The sequence below is a fragment of the Bombina bombina genome, chromosome 4, assembly GCF_027579735.1.
Source record: "Bombina bombina isolate aBomBom1 chromosome 4, aBomBom1.pri, whole genome shotgun sequence".
NCBI lineage: Eukaryota > Metazoa > Chordata > Amphibia > Anura > Bombinatoridae > Bombina > Bombina bombina.
The window spans coordinates 438,360,367-438,385,125 of NC_069502.1; the positions used below are offsets into that span (position 1 = coordinate 438,360,367).

Here is a 24,759-nt window from a genome sequence, read left to right on the forward strand (position 1 = left end):
GTAATATGTAATGCATTTAGAGAACAAAGTGTATATTACTGCTTCTAGTGCTCGACACGGCTTCAAAAACATTAGCTAGTGCTACTTCAATTACAGTAGCCGGCGGAACCTTTGCAGATTGCCTCAGCTTTCCACTGACTAGTTCATGACATGCACCAATCCCTGTGTTGGTCATGAGCTGTACTTCCGGGCGGTGCTGTCAGACTGACACGGAGGCTAAGGTGAGTTGGAGGGGCTACCACTCTAATGCCAATGGGTTTGGGAACATGTGTATGTTTTTAATGCCCCGTTCAGTAGCAGACACCCATGTGTGTCTGTGTATCAGTTTCTCTATAATACCTAATGTGATATAGCACAGGATAAATATCAGAATTAGTGTACATGGAATGTTGGGTGCAGTGTATTCTTACCACTCCCTTGACTGCCTCTGCTGCATTCCTTTGCAGTTTCTTGTTGGTCTTTTTACTCGTGTTCTGCGTCTCTAGTTCTTTAAATGATAGTATATGCTATTTACCATTGTACCTTTTTATTATTTGTCTAATTACCCAGGTTTGTATATATATATTCTTAAAAGTTAATGTCTCTTCTGATAATATATACCAATTACTTTCTTTTGTAATCCTGTGTCAATTTATTTACATTCTTGTGTTTTGTCTAAATATTTATTTTATGTTTTAAGATTCTAATGAATCTCCAGTAAGTAGAGTTTATCCATTTTCTATTTGTTATTCTGTATTGCACATCAATATCTTGTTTTAATAAATTAGATAGGCACAGTAACATGAAATCCAGTATGGTCTAATCAGAATGTTAAATAGAGATATGATTTTGAGGTAAACTCCAAATATTTTTTCAGTTAATGTTACATAGTTCCTTTTAATACCTGCCTGCATTCTTCTCAAAGCACATTGCAAGATCTATTTTAGCACCCTACTAGGTGCATGTTTATGTGGTTCCTTAGTCACCCGTTGCTCAGAGCTTTTTTTAACATTTGAGTAGACAAGTGGTATAGCCAGGTGCCAACCACCTGCCTTATTTTCTCTTATTATAAGAGTGTGTTCCCCACATGAAAGAACATTTTGTGGTTTCCTGCCCCTTTAATATTCTCATAAAGTTTTTAATATCTGGCCTGTGTTATATTAGGGACACCATTGAGGTTCTCTGTGACCATATACTTTTTTTGCATGAGTCTATAGCCTCCCATACAGCCATGTGAGTGATTCTTTCTGAATTCCTACATATTTTTTCCCCGCTGATGCAGACTACTGCCATTCTCTAGTGCAGGTTATGAATGCACTTTATAGGTTGTATTTCTGGTGGGACGTAAAACCTAATGAAAAAAATAAATCTATATTCTTTTGCATATATTTGAGCTACTTTGTTTGAAGAAAGAAATGGGAAGTTTGAAACTAGCATTCAATATATGTTTGCACACGTCCTATCCTGTCATATAGCTAACTGGCTGATAATAACTCCTACTGCATGTTTTACAGATAGAAGCACACCATAGTTTTGACTTTTGGGGTTAACAAATCTTTTTGATTGCATGAAGGGCTCTCAGCCAAATGTTACACTACAGAGTCCTGCAACTATTTGGTGGCAGCTGTCCCAGTAAAGAGTAGCAGAATATGTCACTAGTAGAGACAGATTATGCAATATAAGGAGTGTTGGGCAAGATTTAAATAAATTAAAATAGAGAAGATAAACTTTTGCTTTGGTGTATCCATCTGACAGTATGGGCAGCACAGATATTAATAATAAAGAAACAGCCAAGCACAGGTATTCATTGTGGCGTGATGAATGGAATTCAGGTGTAGGTACAGTGAGCAAAGTGTCAACATTTAGTTTTTCTATAAATTTGATGGGGACATATGAGTATTTTATTGCAAGCTATCTTCTATTCTGAAGAACCTACAATTTTAAATGATAATTTGTTTGTTGCTTTCCATTGACCTGAGGTAAAATTACCTTCTTTTCACAAGAAAGCTTGTTTAGAGTGATTGGGAATTGGCTAACATTACATATGCTGTCATATATCATGATTACATGTGTGTGTGTGTGTTAATAAATATATATATATATATATATATATATATATATATATATATATATATAAATATAAAGTATTGTGGATGCACTCTCACCATCCAACTGCAACTGCCAGGGTGCTATAGAAAGTTAGTACAAAAGTTGTCTGTATAAAGTCCACTAAGTGCTTTATACAGAGAACTTATATATATAATTTCAAGTCAGCGGCCTAGATGCAAGAATGTATATGTATATTATGTACAAAGCAAAATTCTATACTGCCTTTGGACAAAATGGTGTTAATTTATGAAGTTCAATTTCAAATTAATCTTCAGTAACGGGAATTTCAGAAAAAAATGTGTGCACGGTATAAGAGAATTTATAGTATTTTTGCTATCACTCCATTATTTTATTTTTTTAGTAGACAACCCAAGGTATTAATCTAGGCCAGTTTTGGTATATTTCATGCAACCATTTCGTCATCAAATGCGATCATATTTAAAAAAAAAAAAAAATCATTAACTTTTTCACAAACTTTTTATTTCTCACTAAAATTATTTACACATAACTTGTGCAGTCATAAGACAAAAGGATGTAAAAGCTTCGCTGGGACCCCCTTTGTTCAGAAATAGCAGCCGCGCACCACACTTCTGTTTTTTCCAGCATTGAAGGGGTTAATCCGATAGCTTGTAAGGTTAACGTTAGCTGTAGTGTAGAGATTACCCTCCCACCTCCTGATCTCTACCTGATCCCTCCCAAACAGCTCTCTTCCCTCCCTCTCTTCCCCCACTAGTCACCACCATCTGAGCCCCTTAATGACCCTGTACGTCACTGGTCTTTCTTTGGGGGGGTGCCATTTTCAATAGCGGTATTATAGCCACGCAATCCCTTAATGACCAGCGACAAACAGACAGTCTGCCAGTATGCAGTTTTAGGGCATTTTTTTTCCACTGTAGGGATTCCTATTAACCCCCCCACACACACACACACACACACACACACACCTCCCTGATCCCTCCCAAACAGCTCTCTAACCGTCCCCCTCTCACTATAAGCTGCCATCTTAGGTGCCTGCAGCTGTCTGCCAGTAGTCAGTTTATAATATTTCTCTTAATTTTTTAAAATTATTTATTAATAAGAATGCTTTCTATTTTGCTGCGACCCCCCCCCAATTATTGTCATTAGGGAACAATCCCCACCCCATTATACCAAATCTTTTTTCTTTAGTGCTCATAATCTTTTAATGGAAAAAATGACTCTTTGTATATCAATTTATGTCAAGGCAAGATCCATGTTTCAGTAGACTAGGGAGTCAAGGAATGGTGACATTTAAGAGCTTGGCTCAAGATTTGTCAAATATGTATTATATATCTTTTTCATTAAATAAAGTGTACAGCACACACTGTACAATCTGATTATTAATCACATTACCCTATTTCCAATACTGCCCTTTGAGCTTCACTGTATCTGTAGATTAGAACTGGCCAAAGTCCAGACAGTGCGATTTATCTGCAGGACACGTACCAGCTGGATATTTCTGCAGTGGGCTAGGATTTCACATATAGCCTTTCTTAGGAGATCTGATCAGGTCAGTCTATATTGTCCATTTTTATATTATAGCTAAATGCAGTCATAAAATGTATACTATAAAAAGTCCATTTTACAGTTTAGTTACGTGGAACAGGTTGCTCTAGATGAGATTAAATGACAGTGTTGCAAATAATTTAACAGTGTGTCTTGCTTTTCCATGAGCTGAATTAGTCACTCAAATCATTTTGTACGTCACATTTGTTATTTCTGTATTGTGATAATGCTTCACAATTGCATTTCTTTGCAAAAGGTGCGGTTTCAAGCATTGCTTTAGGGGGTAGGCTCTGATCAGTGTATAAAAACTGAGTTTAGTTAGTGGTCATAATATTATACATGAAATGTCTAGACCTCATATGACAGATTAATAATGCAGTGCTAGTTGCTGGCTGGCTGCACAGGCTTTGAGGAGGGAGAGTTGGAAAGAACCAGAGGAATGCTAGAAGAGAGGAAAAATGCCAGGTAAGACAAGAATGGAGAGATGGGAGTGAAAAGGGGAGAGATATTTAGTCATTTGAAACTAACACAGAATAATAACACAACATTCAGAGAAAATGTGTTTTTAAAAATGTTAGCTTTAAGTCTTTTAGCCATGACTTTAAAGGGAAATACAATCCAAAACATTTTTTTCATAATACAGAGAGATCATGCAATTTGAAACAACTTTTTAATTTACTCCTAATATCTAATTAGTTTTGTTCTCTTGGTATCTTTTGTTGAAAAGCATACTTAGGCTTGGTGGCTGCGGATATATGCCTCATGCTATTGGCTCATCCATGTGCATTGCTGTTCAATAAGAAATACCAAGAGAATGAAGCTAATTAGACAGTTGAAGTAAATTGAAAAGTTGTTTAAAATAGTATTTCTTTCTAATGACACGGTAAGTCCACGGATCAAAATCATAATTACTATTGGGAATATCACTCCTGACCAGCAGGAGGAGGAAGCTGTTAAATACCACTCCCTTACCCACAACCCCCATTCATTCTCTTTGCTTGTATCAGTTGCAAGGAGGGGTAAACTTAGGTGTCTGATTCTTCAATCAAGACTTTGTTATTTTTAAAGCAGAACAGAGAACAGAAGCAGTTCTGATCTTTTCTGGGGTTTAGCAGTAGTCCACTTCAGTCTCTTCAGTAGAGCAGTGGTGGCTTTTAAGCTTTTGGGAACTTGGGGGTATAATCCCCTCTGTGCCTCCCAGGTTGTTGTTGCTGCCCTTTTGGTAAAAGACTTTGTAGGTTTACTTGGACTTTTTTTCTGTATCCGGTCCATGTTAGGAGGGAACCCTTTCAAACCTATTGAGCTGCCCTGCGGTAAGTGCTAGTTTTATTTTTCTGATGGGTCAGAAAGGTTTTGGCACTTATGAGGTTAATTTGGGATATCAATCCTGCTTTTTTTCTTTTGGCAGTATTTTTTTTTTTTTATGTGGGGCACTGTGAGAGGATGGCTCTGTTAGGAGTGTTTTTTTTAGCTCTCCTTATTTTGGCTAGTGATCGTTTTATTGGAGTTCTTAATGCAGATTAATTTATTTTCTATTAGCATCAGTCCTGTTTAGCATTTATTTGTGTAGTTTCTATAATGTGCTTTTCTAAGTGATGCCTAGTGTCACATTCTTTCTGTTCCTCCCGGTGACTGTAATGATTAATGTCGGTTGGGAGGTGGTTGTATACGGCCACGATGGGCGGAGCTTATTCTGTGCGACTTTTGCGCCCTTTTTATTTTTTCATTTCTGAGTGTAGGAAGTGATGCGTTGTCGGCTCCTGTTCCGGTGTGTGTTAGGCAGAACGGAGAGCGTTTGCTGACAGTGGGGTGTCCGGATTGTCTTTGGCTACGTTTTGTATTGTTCTGGTCCATGGGAGGTCAGATAAGCACCTCAGCAAGACTTGTTGAGGTGCAGCTAGGTTTTGGAATTTATTTTCTGGGTGAAATTTTTTGTGTAACGTTTCTTAAAGTGACAGTAACGTTGTTGTTTTTTTTTTTTTTTTTTGCTGCTACATTTTGTTGATTTTTTTTAATTTTTTGTTTTTTGTGTGCTAAAGATGGAACAAGATGACTTGCAAGATGTTACTTGCACTTTATGTCTAGATGGTAATGTAGTGCCACCTATCCCTTTCTGCTCTTCATGTATAGAGAGAACATTAAATTACAGGGATAGGCGTTTTGATTCAGAGCCTTCATTTTCTAAGCAGAATGTTGTTCAGGGGTCTCCTGTTCAAGCTCCCCTATCATCCCAAACTCTATCCTCTTCGCAGGCTACTCACATATCCTCTGCTGTATCTGAGACTGTGTCTGCTTTTCCTGTGTTGCAGGGGAAACACAAAAGGAAGCTTTAGGTTTCTGACTCTGTTGCAGTTATGTCAAATGTTTCTTCCCATAGGTCTGAGGAGGAAGAGACTTCGGTAGCGTCTCAGGGGGAAATTTCAGACTCGGATAGTGTAATTCCTTTTCGTTTTCCTGATTCTGATGTGGTTTCTTTCAGATTTAAGCTGGAGCACCTCAGTTTGTTACTCAGGGAGGTTTTGGCTACTTTGGATGACTCTGACTCGATGGTCATAGTGACTCCCAAGAAGGCTAGTAAACTTAAAACGTTTTTTGAGGTTCCTTCTGTGGCGGAAGTTTTTCCTGTTCCAGATCGTGTTTCAGAAATTATTTCTCCAATTTTTAGGAAGATGTTTCCTATTGCGGACTCTATTAAGGAATCCTGGCAGATGGTTCCTAAGGTAGAGGGAGCTATTTCCACATTGGCCAAGAGGACCACTATTAAAACTGAGGATAGTTGTTCTTTTAAGGATCCCAATTTATATGAAGTTGGAGGCTTTACTTAAAAGGATGTATGTTCACCATGGATTTCAATGGCAGCTTGCTGTGTGTATTGCTACGGTTACCAGTGCGGCTGCATATTGGTTTGATGCGTTGTCTGATTCTTTTCAGCAGGATACTCCTCTGGAGGAGATTCAGAATATAATTAAGGCTTTAAAATTGGTTACTTCTTTTATTGCAGACGCTTCTTTACAGGTCATCAAGTTGGGAGCAAAGATTTCTGGCTTTGCTGTTCTGGCACGCAGGGCCTTATGGTTAAAGTCCTGGTCTGCGGATATATCATCTAAATCTAAGCTTTTATCTATTCCTTACAAGGGTAAAACCTTGTTTGGGCCGGATTTGGCTGAGATTATTTCTGATATTACGGGAGGGAAGAGGCATTCTCTCCCTCAGGATAAGAGAAATAAACAGAAGGGTCATCAGAGTAATTTATGTTCCTTTCATTCCTTCTCTGGTAAGTCTTCCTCTTCCTCCTCCAAACAGGACAGTCCAAGCCCTCTTGGAAGTCAAATCAGTCCTGGAGCAAGGCGAAGCATTCTAAGAAGCCTGCTGCTGACTCTTAAGTCAGCATGAAGGGTCTGCCCCCCGATCCGGGAATGGATCGCGTGGGGGGCTGGCTTTTACTTTTCACTCAAGCCTGGGTTCGAGATGTTCCAGATCCCTGGGTGGTAGATATTGTGTCCCAGGGATACAAGCTAGAGTTCAAAACTTTCACTCCCAGGGGCAGGTTTCTTCTTTCCAGGTTATCTGTAGACCAGATAAAAAGAAGGGCATTCTTAAGTTGTGTTCAGGATCTTTCCAACATGGGAGTGATCGTTCCTGTTCCAGTTCAGGAGCAGGGACTAGGGTTGTATTCCAATCTGTTTATTGTTCACAAAAAGGAGGGAACTTTCAGACCCATCCTAGATCTCAAGTGGGTAAACAAATTTCTCAGAGTTCCGTCTTTCAAGATGGAAACTATTCGGTCAATTCTTCCTCTGGTTCAAGGGGGTCAGTTCATGACTACTGTACATCTGAAGCATGCATATCTACATATTCCCATTCACAAGGATCATCACAGGTTTCTGAGATTTGCCTTCCTAGACAAGCATTTTCAGTTTGTGGCTCTTCCTTTTGGTATTGCAACAGCTCCCAGGGTGTTCTCAAAGGTCCTATGTGCGTTACTAGCAGTTCTCAGATTGCAGGGGGTTGCGGTAGCTCCTTATCTGGACGACATTCTAGTTCAGGCCCCATCTTTACAACTAGCAAACTTCCACACGGAGTTGTTGTTATCTTTTCTGTGATTCCGGCTACAAGAGTGGTATTCTTGGGAACAATTATAGATTCTCTAGAAATTAAGATTTTTTTTTTGACAGATGCAAGGAAATCGGAAATGTTCAATTCTTGCCTTGCTCTTCAGTCCTCGACCGTCAGTGTATGGAGGTTATTGGTTTGATGGTTTCGGTCATGGACATCATTCCGTTTGCTCGGTTCCATCTCAGGCCTTTGCAGTTATGCATGCTCTGACAGTGGAATGGGGATTATACGGATCTGTCTCCAAAGATTGTTCTAGATCAGGCTGCAAATGCTCTCTTCTGTGGTTGTTGTCTCAGGATCTTCTCTCTCAGGAAACCTGTTTTCTTCTGTTAAGTGTGATCAGTCCACGGGTCATCATTACTTCTGGGATATTACTCCTCCCCAACAGGAAGTGCAAGAGGATTCACCCAGCAGAGCTGCATATAGCTCCTCCCCTCTACATCACTCCCAGTCATTCTCTTGCACCCAACGACTAGATAGGATGTGTGAGAGGACTATGGTGATTATACTTAGTTTTATATCTTCAATCAAAAGTTTGTTATTTTAAAATAGCACCGGAGTGTGTTATTATCTCTCTGGCAGAGTTTGAAGAAGAATCTACCAGAGTTTTTGTTATGATTTTAGCCGGAGTAGTTAAGATCATATTGCTGTTTCTCGGCCATCTAAGGAGAGGTAAACTTCAGATCAGGGGACAGCGGGCAGATGAATCTGCATAGAGGTATGTAGCAGTTTTTATTTTCTGACAATGGTATTGATGAGAAAATCCTGCCATACCGATATAATGTCATGTATGTATACTTTACTCTTCAGTATTCTGGGGAATGGTACTTCACTAGAATTACACTGTAAGAAATACATAAAGCTGTTTAATAACTAGAGATTATGTTTAACGTTTTTGCTGGAATGTAAAATCGTTTTCATTTACTGAGGTACTGAGTGAATAAATGTTTGGGCACTATTTTTCCACTTGGCAGTTGCTTAATCTGTTTCTGACAGTTTCTGTTCTCCCTCACTGCTGTGTGTGAGGGGGAGGGGCCGTTTTTTGGCGCTTTTACTACACATCAAATATTTCAGTCAGCAACTCATTGTATTCCCTGCATGATCCGGTTCATCTCTACAGAGCTCAGGGGTCTTCAAAACTTATTTTGAGGTAGGTAATTTCTCTCAGCAGAGCTGTGAGAATTATAGTTTGACTGAGATAAAAAACGTTTATTCTGTAATTTGTTTCCTGCTTTCAGAATTTGTTATCTTTGCTAATGGGATTAAACCTTTGCTAAAGTTGTGTTATTTACAAGGATTGAGGCTATAACTGTTTCAATTTATTAATTTTCAACTGTCATAGATCTTCTGTGCTTCTTAAAGGCACAGTACGTTTTAATATTATTCTAATTGAATTGTATTTCCAAGTTACAAGTTTATTTGCTAGTGTGTTAAACATGTCTGATTCAGAGGATGATACCTGTGTCATTTGTTGCAATGCCAAAGTGGAGCCCAATAGAAATTTATGTACTAACTGTATTGATGCTACTTTAAATAAAAGTCAATCTGTACAAATTGAACAAATTTCACCAAACAACGAGGGGAGAGTTATGCCGACTAACTCGCCTCACGTGTCAGTACCTACATCTCCCGCTCAGAGGGAGGTGCGTGATATTGTAGCGCCGAGTACATCTGGGCGGCCATTACAAATCACATTACAGGATATGGCTACTGTTATGACTGAGGTTTTGGCTAAATTACCAGAGCTAAGAGGTAAGCGTGATCACTCTGGGGTGAGAACAGAGTGCGCTGATAATATTAGGGCCATGTCAGACACTGCGTCACAGGTGGCAGAACATGAGGACGGAGAGCTTCATTCTGTGGGTGACGGTTCTGATCCAAACAGACTGGATTCAGATATTTCAAATTTTAAATTTAAACTGGAAAACCTCCGTGTATTACTAGGGGAGGTGTTAGCGGCTCTGAATGATTGTAACACAGTTGCAATACCAGAGAAAATGTGTAGGTTGGATAAATATTTTGCGGTACCGACGAGTACTGAGGTTTTTCCTATACCTAAGAGACTTACTGAAATTGTTACTAAGGAGTGGGATAGACCCGGTGTGCCGTTCTCACCCCCTCCGATATTTAGAAAAATGTTTCCAATAGACGCCACCACAAGGGACTTATGGCAAACGGTCCCTAAGGTGGAGGGAGCAGTTTCTACCTTAGCTAAGCGTACCGCTATCCCGGTGGAGGATAGCTGTGCTTTTTCAGATCCAATGGATAAAAAATTAGAGGGTTACCTTAAGAAAATGTTTGTTCAACAAGGTTTTATATTGCAACCCCTTGCATGCATTGCGCCGATCACGGCTGCAGCGGCATTCTGGATTGAGTCTCTGGAAGAGAACATTGGTTCAGCTACTCTGGACGACATTACGGACAGGCTTAGAGTCCTTAAACTAGCTAATTCATTCATTTCGGAGGCCGTAGTACATCTTACTAAACTTACGGCGAAGAATTCAGGATTCGCCATTCAGGCACGCAGGGCGCTGTGGCTAAAATCCTGGTCAGCTGATGTTACTTCTAAGTCTAAATTGCTTAATATACCTTTCAAAGGGCAGACCTTATTCGGGCCCGGGTTGAAAGAGATTATCGCTGACATTACAGGAGGTAAAGGCCATGCCCTGCCTCAGGACAAAGCCAAGATTAGACAGTCTAATTTTCGTTCCTTTCGTAATTTCAAAGCAGGAGCAGCATCAACTTCCTCTGCACCAAAACAGGAAGGAGCTGTTGCTCGCTACAGACAAGGCTGGAAACCTAACCAGTCCTGGAACAAGGGCAAGCAGACTAGGAAACCTGCTGCTGCCCCTAAAACAGCATGAATTGAGGGCCCCCGATCCGGGATCGGATCTAGTGGGGGGCAGACTTTCTCTCTTCGCCCAGGCTTGGGCAAGAGATGTTCAGGATCCCTGGGCGCTAGAGATAATATCTCAGGGATACCTTCTGGACTTCAAATACTCTCCTCCAAGAGAGAGATTTCATCTGTCAAGATTGTCAACAATCCAGACAAAGAAAGAGGCGTTTCTACGCTGCGTACAAGAGCTCTTGTTAATGGGAGTAATCCATCCAGTTCCACGATCGGAACAGGGACAGGGGTTTTACTCAAATCTGTTTGTGGTTCCCAAAAAAGAGGGAACTTTCAGACCAATCCTGGACTTAAAGATCCTAAACAAATTCCTAAGAGTTCCATCGTTCAAGATGGAGACTATTCGGACAATTTTACCTATGATCCAAGAGGGTCAGTACATGACCACTGTAGATTTAAAAGATGCTTACCTTCACATACCGATTCACAAAGATCATTATCGGTACCTAAGGTTTGCCTTCCTAGACAGGCATTACCAGTTTGTGGCTCTTCCATTCGGATTGGCTACAGCTCCAAGAATCTTCACAAAGGTTCTGGGTGCTCTTCTGGCGGTACTAAGACCGCGGGGAATCTCGGTAGCTCCATACCTAGACGACATTCTGATACAAGCTTCAAGCTTTCAAACTGCCAAGTCTCATACAGAGTTAGTGCTGGCATTTCTAAGGTCACATGGATGGAAGGTGAACGAAAAGAAAAGTTCACTCGTTCCACTCACAAGAGTTCCCTTCCTGGGGACTCTTATAGATTCTGTAGAAATGAAGATTTACCTGACAGAGGACAGGCTAACAAGACTTCAAAGTGCTTGCCGCACCCTTCATTCCATTCAACACCCGTCAGTGGCTCAATGCATGGAGGTAATCGGCTTAATGGTAGCGGCAATGGACATAGTACCCTTTGCACGCTTACACCTCAGACCACTGCAACTGTGCATGCTAAGTCAGTGGAATGGGGATTACTCAGACTTATCCCCTTCTCTGAATCTGGATCAAGAGACCAGAAATTCTCTTCTATGGTGGCTTTCTCGGCCACATCTGTCCAGGGGGATGCCATTCAGCAGACCAGACTGGACAATTGTAACAACAGACGCCAGCCTTCTAGGTTGGGGTGCCGTCTGGAATTCTCTGAAGGCTCAGGGACAATGGAGTCAGGAGGAGAGTCTCCTGCCAATAAACATTCTGGAATTGAGAGCAGTTCTCAATGCCCTCCTGGCTTGGCCCCAGTTGACAACTCGGGGGTTCATCAGGTTTCAGTCGGACAACATCACGACTGTAGCTTACATCAACCATCAGGGAGGGACAAGAAGCTCCCTAGCTATGATGGAAGTATCAAAGATAATTCGCTGGGCAGAGTCTCACTCTTGCCACCTGTCAGCAATCCACATCCCGGGAGTGGAGAACTGGGAGGCGGATTTCTTAAGTCGTCAGACTTTTCATCCGGGGGAGTGGGAACTTCATCCGGAGGTCTTTGCCCAAATACTTCGACGTTGGGGCAAACCAGAGATAGATCTCATGGCGTCTCGACAGAACGCCAAGCTTCCTCGTTACGGGTCCAGATCCAGGGATCCAGGAGCAGTCCTGATAGATGCTCTGACAGCACCTTGGGACTTCAGGATGGCTTACGTGTTTCCACCCTTCCCGTTACTTCCTCGATTGATTGCCAGAATCAAACAAGAGAGAGCATCAGTGATTCTAATAGCACCTGCGTTGCCACGCAGGACTTGGTATGCAGACCTGGTGGACTTGTCATCCTGTCCACCTTGGTCTCTACCTCTGAAACAGGACCTTCTGATACAGGGTCCCTTCAAACATCAAAATCTAACTTCTCTGAAGCTGACTGCTTGGAAATTGAACGCTTGATTTTATCAAGACGTGGGTTTTCTGAGTCAGTTATTGATACCTTAATACAGGCTAGGAAACCTGTTACCAGAAAGATTTACCATAAGATATGGCGTAAATACCTATATTGGTGTGAATCCAAAGGTTACTCTTGGAGTAAGGTTAGGATTCCTAGGATATTGTCTTTTCTACAAGAAGGTTTAGAAAAGGGTTTATCTGCTAGTTCATTAAAGGGACAGATCTCAGCTCTGTCCATTCTGTTACACAAACGTCTGTCAGAAGTTCCTGACGTCCAGGCTTTTTGTCAGGCTTTGGCCAGGATTAAGCCTGTGTTTAAAACTGTTGCTCCACCATGGAGTTTAAACCTTGTTCTTAATGTCTTACAGGGCGTTCCGTTTGAACCCCTTCATTCCATTGATATAAAGTTGTTATCTTGGAAAGTTCTATTTTTAATGGCTATTTCCTCGGCTCGAAGAGTCTCTGAATTATCAGCCTTACATTGTGATTCTCCTTATTTGATTTTTCATTCGGATAAGGTAGTCCTGCGTACTAAACCTGGGTTCTTACCTAAGGTAGTTACTAACAGGAATATCAATCAAGAGATTGTTGTTCTTTCCTTATGCCCAAATCCTTCTTCAAAGAAGGAACGTCTACTGCACAACCTGGATGTAGTCCGTGCTCTAAAATTTTACTTACAGGCAACTAAGGAATTTCGACAAACGTCTTCTCTGTTTGTCATTTACTCTGGGCAGAGGAGAGGTCAAAAAGCTTCCGCTACCTCTCTTTCTTTTTGGCTTCGTAGCATAATTCGTTTAGCTTATGAGACTGCTGGACAGCAGCCTCCTGAAAGAATTACAGCTCATTCTACTAGAGCTGTGGCTTCCACTTGGGCCTTCAAGAATGAGGCCTCTGTTGAACAGATTTGCAAGGCTGCAACTTGGTCTTCGCTTCATACTTTTTCCAAATTTTAAAAATTTGACACTTTTGCTTCATCGGAGGCTATTTTTGGGAGAAAGGTTCTTCAGGCAGTGGTTCCTTCTGTATAAAGAGCCTGCCTATCCCTCCCGTCATCCGTGTACTTTTGCTTTGGTATTGGTATCCCAGAAGTAATGATGACCCGTGGACTGATCACACTTAACAGAAGAAAACATAATTTATGCTTACCTGATAAATTCCTTTCTTCTGTAGTGTGATCAGTCCACGGCCCGCCCTGTTTTTAAGGCAGGTAAATATTTTTTAATTTATACTCCAGTCACCACTTCACCCTTGGCTTTTCCTTTCTCGTTGGTCCTTGGTCGAATGACTGGGAGTGACGTAGAGGGGAGGAGCTATATGCAGCTCTGCTGGGTGAATCCTCTTGCACTTCCTGTTGGGGAGGAGTAATATCCCAGAAGTAATGATGACCCGTGGACTGATCACACTACAGAAGAAAGGAATTTATCAGGTAAGCATAAATTATGTTTTCGCAGGCCTAACTTGGTGATCGTGACCACGGATGCCAGTCTGCTGGGTTGGAGAGCTGTCTGGGGTTTGCTGAAGGCTCAGGGTCTGTGGACTGGGGAGGAATCAACTCTTCCCATAATTATCTTGGAGCTGAAGGCCATCTTCAATGCCTTTTTGGGACTTCCCTGGCCATGATAGAGGTATCCAATATTATGCAGTGAGCGGAGGCTCACAACTGCTGTCTATCTGCGATCCACATTCCAGGGGTGGACAATTGGGAAGCAGATTTTCTGAGCAGACAGTCTTTTCATCCGGGGGAGTGGGAACTTCATCCGGAGGTGTTTTCCAGTTTGATTCTCAGATGGGGTCAACTGGAGCTGGATCTTATGCATCTCGTCACAATGCCAGGCTTCCAAAGTACGGATCGAGGTCAAGGGATCCTCAGGCTATACTGATAGATGCTCTAGCAGTTCCTTGGAAGTTCAGCCTGGCTTACACGTTTCCTCCGTTTGCCCTTCTTCCTCGGGTGATTGCTCAGATCAGACAAAAGAAGGCGTTAGTGATTCTCATTGCACCGGCGTGGTCTTGCAGGATCTGGTATGCAGATCTGGTGGAGATGTCATCCTCCCCACCTTGGAGTCTTCCGTTAAGGAAGGACCTTCTACTTCAGGGGCCCTTCCTTCATCCAAATCTCGTTTCTCTGAAGTTGACTGCTTGGAGATTGAATGCTTGATTTTATCTAAGAGTAGTTTATCTGAGTCGGTTATTGAGACTATGATTCAGGCGTGTAAGCCTGCGACTAGAAAGATCTATTATAAGATATTGTGTAAATATCTGTATTGGTGGGAATCCAGAGGCTATTCTTAGAGTAGTGTCAGGATTCCTTGGATTTTGTCTTTTCTCCAGGAGGGTCTGGAGAAGGGTTTATCTGCTAGTACCCTGAAGGGGCAGATTTCTGCTTTATCTGCTTATTTTTTTTCTGCTTTAGCACTGCGAAATCTGTTGGCCCTCTACAAATAACCGATAATAATATCTATTTTGTTGCACAAACGTCTGGCGGATGTGCTAGACGTGCAAAGGAGTGTGTGTGTATTGGCATACGAATCCTCACAACATAGATAATGAGTATATATAACACTCTTTTTGGCAGTCCTTTTAAGGCAATAAAACAATACAATATGTCACTGTAATGGCTTGACATTTACTCACGCTTCTTATGATGGTGGGAGGACCTTCCGCTATTCCTGCGGTTCGAAGAGAGCCGTGCTCCCTACCTCACTCGCCCTATGTCAGCGTTTCTTCCTGTGCAAGCCGCGGCAAACAGCATCCGACTTCTAAGCGCTCTTCTGTACTTTCTCCTTGGCGCTATCCAATGACGATGGCTGAAGCCTTTCAGGAACTGCCGAAGGTACTGGCAAATAGATTGTTCCGTCCTGGAACTAACACCGGATCTGCTGAAATTCGTATAGAAACAGGGAAAAAGAGTCAATCCGATTCCAGGTATTATAAAAAATCCAACTTTATTGAAAACAAATGTTAAAAACGAAGGGGAAGTACCTTAGCAAATTGCGAGTTGTAGCAGGTAAAGCACTTGGCTTACGCGTTTCGGCTTAGTGAGCCGTAATCATAGCCTGGATGTGCTAGATGTTCAGTCTTTTTGTCAGGCTTTGGTTAGAATCCGGCCTATGTTTAAGTTTGTGACTCCTCCTTGGAGTCTTAATTTAGTTCTTAGAGTTCTCCAACAGGCTCCGTTTGAGCCTATGCATTCTTTGGATATTAAGTTGTTAACCTGGGAGGTTTTGTTTTTGGTTGCTATCTCTTCGGCTCGATGAGTTTCAGAGCTTTCTGCGTTGCAATGTGAGTCTCCTTTTCTTATTTTTCATTCTGATAAGGTAGTTCTTCGTACTGCTCTAGATTTTCTTCCCAAGGTTGTTTCTGATAAGAATACTAATCAAGAAATTGTTGTTCCTTCATTGTGTCCTAATCCTCCTTCTCATAAGGAACGTTTGTTGCACAATCTGGATGTAGTTCGTTCATTGAAATATTTGCAGGCGACTAAGGTTTTTCGCCAGTCTTCTTCTTTATTTGTTTTTTTTTCTGGCAAGCGTAAAGGTCAGAAAGCTATGGCTACTTCTCTTTTTGGTTGAGGAGTGTTATTCGCTTGGCATATGAGACTGCTGGTCAGCAGCCTCCTGAGAAAATCACAGCTCATTCCACGAGGGCTGTTTCTTCTACTTGGGCTTTCTAAAATGGTGCTTCTGTAGATCAGATTTGCAAGGCTGCCACTTGGTCATCTTTACACACTTTTTCAAAATCTTACAAATTTGATACTTTTACTTCAGCTGAGGCTGTTTTTGGGAGATATGTTCTTCAAGCAGTGTTACCTTCTGTTTAGGCTGTCTTGTCCCTCTCTTATCATCCATGTCCTCTAGCTTGGGTATTGATTCCCAATAGTAATTATGATGATCCTTGGACCGTGTCATTAGAAAGAAAATGAAATTTATGCTTACCTAATAAATTTGTTTCTTTCTTGACACGGTGAATCCACAGCCCACCCTGTACTCAGACAGTTTTTATTTTTTCATGAACCTCAGGCACCTCTGCACCTTATATTACTTCTTTTGTCCTTTCCCTTTGGTCGAATGACTGGGGGTTGTGGGTAGGGGAGTGGTATTTAACAGCTTTGCTGTGGTGCTTTTTACCTCCTCCTGCTGGTCAGAAGTGATATTCCCAAAAAGTAATTATGATGACCCGTGGACTCACTGTGTCAAGAAAGAAACAAATTTATCAGGTAAGCATACATTTCATTTTTCTACCTGAATCATGAAAGGAAAAAAATGTCCCTTTTTATATTTCATTGTCTTACTTCTCTTTGGCAAGCTTCTTTAATTACACGTGGAAATAAATAAGAGACCACTGCAGTTTTTCTGGTTTTACTAGTTATGGGTATGTATGTGAGAAAAATTAACATTTTGTTTTATTCTATAAACTACTGACAACATTTCTTTCAAATTCCAAATAAAAATATTGAACATTTATTTGCAGAAACTGGTCAAAATAACAAAAAGATGTAGTTTTTTTAGACCTTGAATAATTTGAAGAAAACAATATATTCATTTTAAACAACACAATACTTTTAGAAATCAGTATTTGGTGGAATTAGCCTGATTATCAATCGCAGCTTTAATGCATCTTGGTATGCTCTCCACCAGTCTTTCACATTCCTGTTGGGTGACTTTATGCCATTCCTGGTGCAACAATTCAAGCAGCTCGGCCTTGTTTGATCGCTGTTGACCATCTATCTTCATCTTGATCACATTCCAGAGGTTTTCAATGGGGTTAAGGTTTTGAGATTGGGCAGGGGATGACGGTCTTGATCGGGTGGTCCTCCATCCACACCTTGATTGACTTTGCTAGGTGGCATGGAGCATTGTCCTGCTGGAAAAAACAATTCTCAAAGTTGGGGAACATTGTCAGTGCAGAAGGCGTCAATTTTTCTAGCAGGGTAACCTTGTATGTGGCTTGATTTATGAGTTCTTTAGAAAGATCAATTTGCTCAATTCCAGCCTTGCTTAAGCCAGGCCAATTTAGAGCTTCGCCCAACTCCTGGTTGTCTAATAAATAAAAAGAGACCTGGAGAGGCCTACAAGCCATAGTGTCTCACACCCACTGTGAATTTTGTTGGAGGATTGATCTGGGGGTGCTTCAGCAAGGCTGATATCGAGCAGAGTCATCTTTGTGAAGGTCGCATATGTCAAGCCATGTAAAGGTTATCCTGTACTTGCTTCCTTCTGCTCTGAAGATTTATTTTTTTCCAGCAGGACAATGCTCTGCCACACAGCCAGGTCAATCAAGGTCTGGCTTGAGGACCACCAGATCCAGACCCTGCCATCGCCAACCCAATCTCTAGACCTGAACCCCATTGAAAACCCCTGGAATGTGATCAAGAGGAGGATGGACGGTCCAAAGCCATCGAACAAACCCAAGCTGCTTGAATTTTTTTGCCAGGAGTGGCATAAAGTCACCCAACAGCAATGTGAAAGACTGGTGGAGAGCATGCCAAGATGCATGAAAACTGTTGATAAGTAATACGTTTTATTTATTCATAAATATTTATACATATATCTGATGGTATATTCCATAAAGAATGGCACACACCAACTATCAACAGCAGCCCGGTACACTGCTAAATAAACATCCAATGACTCCAAAGTGTATCCAGGATAGGCAGTTTCCTCAATGGGTACACAAGCAGGCAAAACAGGCATAGCTTCTTTAAAAAAGCCTTTTATTTAATTGTTTAATGTTTAAACAATATTGCCCAAAGCCATAACATTTCAGCTCCCAATGGAGCCTTTATCAAATGGAGGCCAAAGTAGACTTAAACTATTGCACAAGAGAACCCCTTAATAGACCCAACACCCACCTGTGGTAATCAGTGATCATCCATAACAGCTGTGCCTCGCATTGCACCAAACACTGTAACCGCACTATAGACAATACAAATTGACCGCGCATCGTGATGATGTCATCAGGAAGTGTCAATGTAGCCATGGCAACACATACACAAAAGCTGTGTATCAGACATCGCTTAAAGGATGCAATCAACAGCTGTTAGATGTAGATGTATAACTACATATAAAGAAGAACATATAAACTATGTATAAATGACAGGACCATATCACAATACCAAAGCGTATAGTTAGTAACAACCACTTAAAAGCTAACATATAATTAATCAATTTATGGCAACTTAAAGCAACTTTATATATCTTAAAATATTCCCCTCAGTACAGCCTAATGTGGTAATCTATACATTGCTGTATCAAAACCACTACTGGCATCTTCTTTTTTTTTTCTTTTTTTTTTTGTCAAAAATAAATTTTATTGCATTGAAGTTACTTTTTTTTTTTTTTTTTTTAAAAAACAGTTTTATTGATTTAGAAAGAGATTGTACAGTACTTCATCGAGGTTAATCTTATCGATGGAAAATGTAAGACATAAACACATAATTGACATAACAGTTTTACTCCATCCTACAACCCGGGTAATTGTTAAAGTCTCAAAATCCAAAGCGTTTCACCGGGTAATGATATCTTATTTGTGCTAAAATACTTGTAAATCTTGATCAATGTTAGCGGAGGAGAAGTACAATAAAACAATAACGATTAAACATACTCATGCAATAAGAGAGAAGAAGTAAAGAAAAATAAAATAAAACAAAATAAGATAAATACAAAACTAAAAATAAAATAAAAAATAAAGTAAGGTAAAATGATGTAAAATAAGATAAAATAAAATGCCTGTCAGCCGCTTAAGGGATCGAATCATTTAAAGGTGTCCTTATATAGGAGATATTTGTAATGTGATGAATAGTCTGTCCTCTCAATCTTCATTCTCTTAGGAGAAATTTCTGTTATATTATCAGTATTACTGGTCTTGGAACTAGATTGATGGGCTCAAATAACCTCTCGCCAGCCACCCTCCCAAATAAATTTGATGTCTGCTAGCATGTGGGATTTCCCTCTTTTAGTGTAACCATATCCCTCCATATTTAGAAGGTCTGTGACTTTATCTTTCCAATTTCTCAGTGTCGGTGAATAAGGGGTCTTCCAATGTAGTGCTATTAAAGCTTTGGCTCCTGTCAAACCCACCTGGAGCAAGGTGAGTCTCAGTTTACACGGTAGTCTTGGCAAGTCATTCAGTAGCGCGATTCTAGGTGATAGAGAGATGTCACCCCCCCAGAAGTGGCTTAAGATAATTCTCTACTGAACTCCAAAGAGTTTGGACATTGGGACAATGCCACCGCATGTGGAGGTAGGTACCCCTCGCTCCACATCCCCTCCAGCACTTCCCTGAGGACCCAGGGTAGATAGATTGTAATCTTACAGGGGTGAGGTACCAGCGTGATAAAACTTTGAAGTTAAGTTCTAGTGCCTGGGGGGAGGTGGAGGCTTTCTTTGTACGCATAAAAATGTATTGCCATTCTTCTCTCTGCAAGTCCATTTGCATGTCTAAGTGCCATTGCTGCGCGTATGATGGAAGTTGTTGAGCCTGCTCTCCCTGGATCATTTTTTTTGTCAAAGACAGTGAATGTTTCGCTGTTCCCTTAATGAGACAGTAACTTTCGAATGGAGTAAGCTCCCTCAAAAAGTCGTGCCTGTGCGGTGACGTGTGAACAAAGTGAGCTAACTGAGAGTATTTTAACCAACCGGAGTAACTGCCTCCCATTATCTCTGACAAATCTTCTCTCTTTTTTAAGTTTCCCTTGTGTGGTAAATTCTTTTAGTGGGGTGGTGTAACCCCAGCCTGTTATAACCTTTATCCAAACCCCCTATCAATTCTGCGTTTCTCGGGATTGGGAATAGTGGGGAGCGAACCCCTGAGATGTGTTTTCTCCGTTTGATGAGTGAATCCCACGATTCAAATGATCTGCGATGTATTGCAAGCTCTGTGCATTGGGGCGGTCTGAGTTCTTTGGGGACCCAGCAAAGGGCTCCCACCTCAGGGGCTTTGAGGATGTTTGAATCTATTGCTACCCATGCTTTAGTGTCTACTGACCTGTGCCAATCCGCAATTCTCTGCAAAGTCACTGCATCTAGGTAGTCTGTCACACAAGGTAGTACCAATCCCCCCCTGTCATGCGTCCTATATAAATTTTCCCTGTTCACCCTGGGCTTAATTTTCCCCCAGATGAACAGGTTAATGAGTTTTTGTAAGTGTGCTACGTACCACTTAGGTACTGGGATTGGGAGTGCCTGGAGTATGTACAAGACCCTGGGCAAGACTGTCATTTTAACGCATTGGGTTCTCCCCCACCACGTAATCGGTTTCGATGACCATGTACTGAAATCTACTTGTATCTTGCGTTATAGTGCCAGATAATTCTCGTCAAAAAGTTGTGTCATGTTAGGGGAGATATAGACACCCAGATACTTTAAGGATTTTTCTTGGAGTTTTAGCGGGCATATGTGTTACTAATGGATTGGAAGATGGGGGTGGGGAGTGATATATTTAGGATTTCTGATTTATATTTATTGACTAGGAAGTTGGAGAATTTGCCAAAAGTGTCTATTTGTTTCAACACTTCCGGAACACTAGAGAGGGGGTCAGCTATTGAAAATAGGATGTCGTCTGCATACATTGCGACTTTAAAGTTATGAGGTCCGATAGTGATTCCCTTTATTGTATCGTTCTGCCTAATGTGCGCGGCTAGGGCTTCCATGGTCAGAATGAATAGTATTGGGGAGAGTGGGCATCCCTGTCGTGTCCCGTTGCTAATGGTAAAGGGATCTGAAAGCATTCCATTCGCCTTCACACTTGCTGTCGGATGGGAATATAGACTAAATATACACTGTATCATTTTGGGGCCGAATCCTTGGGAAAGTAATGTTTCTTTGAGGAAGGTCCAATTAATGCGATCAAATGCCTTTTCGGCATCAGTCCCTATGAGGACTGAAGGGATGTTATAATGCTTGGCATAGGAGGTAAGGGTGATCGCCCTGATGGTGTTGTCCCTAGCTTCCCTTCCTGGGACAAAGCCTACCTGATCCATGTGTATAAGGGAATAAAGTGTTCCGTTAATTCGTGTAGCCAATATCTTGCCCAAGATCTTGACATCGGTATTTAGGAGGGATATAGGCCTATAACTCCCTGGGTCTGTGGGATCTTTATTTGGTTTGGGGATGACTGAAATATGCGTTGGCAGCATGTCCTTTGAGAGAGTGGGGTTATCGTCTAGGGCGTTAAATAAGTGTAATAAGTGTGGAGCCAAGATGTCCTTAAAAGATTTATAATATGCGTTGGTGAAACCGTCGGGACCCGGGCTCTTCCCTGACGGTAAGTTTGAGATGGCCTTAACTACTTCTGCAAGTGATATAGGTGCCTCTAGGGCGTCTTTTTGTGTTTGATCTAGGGCTGGGAGGTCTGCTGCTTTGATGTAGTCCCGCATATCTGCTAGATGCTCCGGTGTGTTTACGTTGTCTAGATTATATAATTTAGAGTAAAAGCTACCAAAGTGGTCAGCTATTTGTTTACTATCATATAAGTGCCGGTTCTCTGATGTCACCAGCTTATCTACTTGGGATCTAGCGTTCTGGGCTCTTAGGAGTTTTGCCAACAAAGGGCCCGAACGGTTTTCCTCATAAGCATAAAGCTTCCTGATGTTTAGTGCCTTTCTTTGTGCTTCTTTCATTAAAATACTATTTATAATTTGTCTGACTTCGGTTAATAGCGTGTATGTCTCGGTGTCTGAGGGCCTGTTTTAATGTTGGAGCTCCAGAGTTCCAAGTTGTTCTGTAAGAGTGTGAATTCTCTCGTTATATGTTTTCCTCCTAAAAGCCGAGTGCTTAATACATTCCCCCCTTAGAACAGCCTTATGAGCTTCCCACACAAGCCTAGGTTCTACTCCCTGCGTGGCATTTATTTGGAAATATTCTGCTAGTGACTTAGCGAGGGTCTCATTTATTAATGGGTCATGAAGGAGGGAGTTATCCATTCTCCACAAGTAAGGGGTGGTAGGGTGGTTCGGCCATTTTAGATTAATACTTATCTGTGAGTGATCTGACCATGCGGTCGACTGAATGTCGGAATCTGTTGCTAGAGCTAAGTGGTTTCTGTCTATTAATAGATAATCTATTCTTGTGTAGACTGCCCAAGGGTGGGAGTAGAAGGTATAGTTTCTTTGGGAGCTGTGCTGTATGCGCCAAACATCCACCAGACCCAGCTGTGTCAGGCAATTATAAGTCGCGTTTGGGGGTCGGGCATGGGAAAATGGCTTCCCCGAGGAGGAATCCAAGGTGGGGTCTAAGATAACGTTCAAGTCCCCCCCCAAAACTAGAGTCCCTTTCTTGTTATCACTTATTAACTTGCTAAGTCTGTTAAAGAACTTAGCTTTGGTGTTGTTGGGCGCGTAGACATTTACCAGGGTTATGGGATTATTAAACAGCATACCTATCAATATAAGGATCCTACCCTCTTCATCTGCTACCTTTTTTATTAATTTGAACTTAATATTTTTGTGTATTAGGGTCCCCACTCCATTCGTTTTTTTGTCTTCGAAGGAGTTAAGAAAAACTGTTGTGTGTTTTGGATAGGAATTTAGGTTCTGACTTCCCCTTAAAATGAGTTTCCTGAATAAAGATAATCGAGTCCCTATGTTTAGCAAAGCAATTCAGTGCCACCGAGCGTTTTGTAGTTGAGTTTAGACCCTTCACATTTTGTGATAGAATCGTCAATGTGTTGTTAGTCATTTGTGTGTTTGTCGGTCGTGTGTGTAAGCTCTTACCCTGTACCGGGATGCAATATAGGTGGGTGGTAATTCATCTGTAGAGAGGCGACCTGGTTTGTGGTGAGGGATAGTAAGGAAAAAGGTTGAACGTGATAACTCTTCCCCTATATGGAAAGCGGAGCTGACAGGCATAAAAAGAAAAACAAAAGAAAATTTAAAATAACTGGAACAATACAAATTCTCAATACATCTCAGCAGATTACAAAAAAGGAACAAACCCATACTGAACGATGGCAGAGATGAGGAATATAAGGAAAAAGGGGATTGAGTGGGAATGAGGAGGAAGTCAGAAGGGGAGCAGGGGAGGGAATCAGGAAAAGGGGGGAGGACTCGAGAAGAGGAAAAGTGGTAGGAAGAGGGGGAAGAGCAGCCGGCCTAGGATGGGAGAGGGAATTAAAGCGCAAGAAGTGGGAAGAGGAGAAATGAACAGAGAATGGCCGGCTCCATCCCGGGGACGGGTCCCCGGACTGGGGTTGGTAAATTTTTTGGCAACTTAAAAGGCAAACATTTTGACAGTTACAATTGGCTTTCGCTGGTTTTACATAACTATTTGAATAACTATTTCAACTCATTACCTCACTAGACAAGTCCAGCATACTAATCAATTGACTGAAGTCAGAGGACAAAGCATAGTAAATTGTTGGCAGCATACAGGCCAACACTCTGGTTATTACCAACAATTTTTACTTGCAATAGAAAGCTTTTTGAGTAACTTATTTCAACGTATTAACTCATTGAACAAACTCAACATGTAGATTAAGCGTATGAGGCTAAAAAGCAAGTCATAACCTCAGATCCGCATGGCGGGAAAAACTCTGAGTCCATCAAGCAATGGTTCAGGTTATTGCCTCATCCTCTCCATCTCCGGTTAAAGAGCTGGAGGGGGTATTTTTCCTTTTCTTTGATACAGTTTACCAGTCTTGGCGTTGCGGCCTTTGAGGGAGGGTGGGTTGATTCTTTTTCCCCTGGTCTGGGTTTTTTAATGACGGGAGGGTAGGTTGTGATATTTCTAGTTGCTTACAAAAACTGTCCAGATCTTCCGGGCTCCTGTAGATGACAATCTTATCATCTTTTGTGACTTTTATTGCAAAAGGGAAGCCCCATCTGTACGGGATCCCAAGGTCAGTTAAGTGCAAAGTCAGGTAGCGGGCTTCTTTCCGTTTTGCCAATGTGATGCTGCTGAGGTCTGTGTACACCTGAATACTGTCTTCTCCAAAGATGATCGGTGATTTCTTTCTCGCTGCCTGCAAGATCCTCTCCTTATCTGTAAATTTGTGACAACATAAGATAATGTCCCTGGGAGGTGCCGTATTGGAAGGTCGTGCTCTCAATGCCCTATGGGCTCTGTCTAATACAATAGATTCTCCTGTGTTCAAGTCCAACAAGTATTTGAATAGATTTTGGAGGTATGAGGCTATCTGTGCTTGGAGAATTTGTTCTGGAACGCCTCTAATTCAGAGGTTCTGGCGTCTACCTCGATTGTCGAGGTCTTCCATTTGTTGTTGTAGCTGAACTATCGCTGTATTCTGATGTTGTACGGCCTCCTCCAAGTTGTC

The 24,759-nt window shown here is 41.4% G+C and overlaps 1 protein-coding gene across 3 annotated transcripts in view; it reads left to right on the top strand.

Annotated features, from left to right (window-relative positions):
• Positions 1 to 202: 202 nt before the first annotated feature.
• The window catches only part of LOC128656396 (choline-phosphate cytidylyltransferase A), a 110,154-nt gene continuing 85,597 nt past the window's right edge, over positions 203 to 24,759 (top strand). Inside the window, exon 1 of one of the 3 annotated variants that reach the window (XM_053710274.1) lies at positions 203 to 221. The gene's annotated coding sequence lies outside the window, so the exon portion shown is untranslated. Of the gene's footprint in view, positions 222 to 3,597; positions 3,617 to 3,960; positions 4,078 to 24,759 lie in introns of those variants that run through there. The other 2 variants (XM_053710275.1, XM_053710273.1) reach the window with 2 other exon arrangements.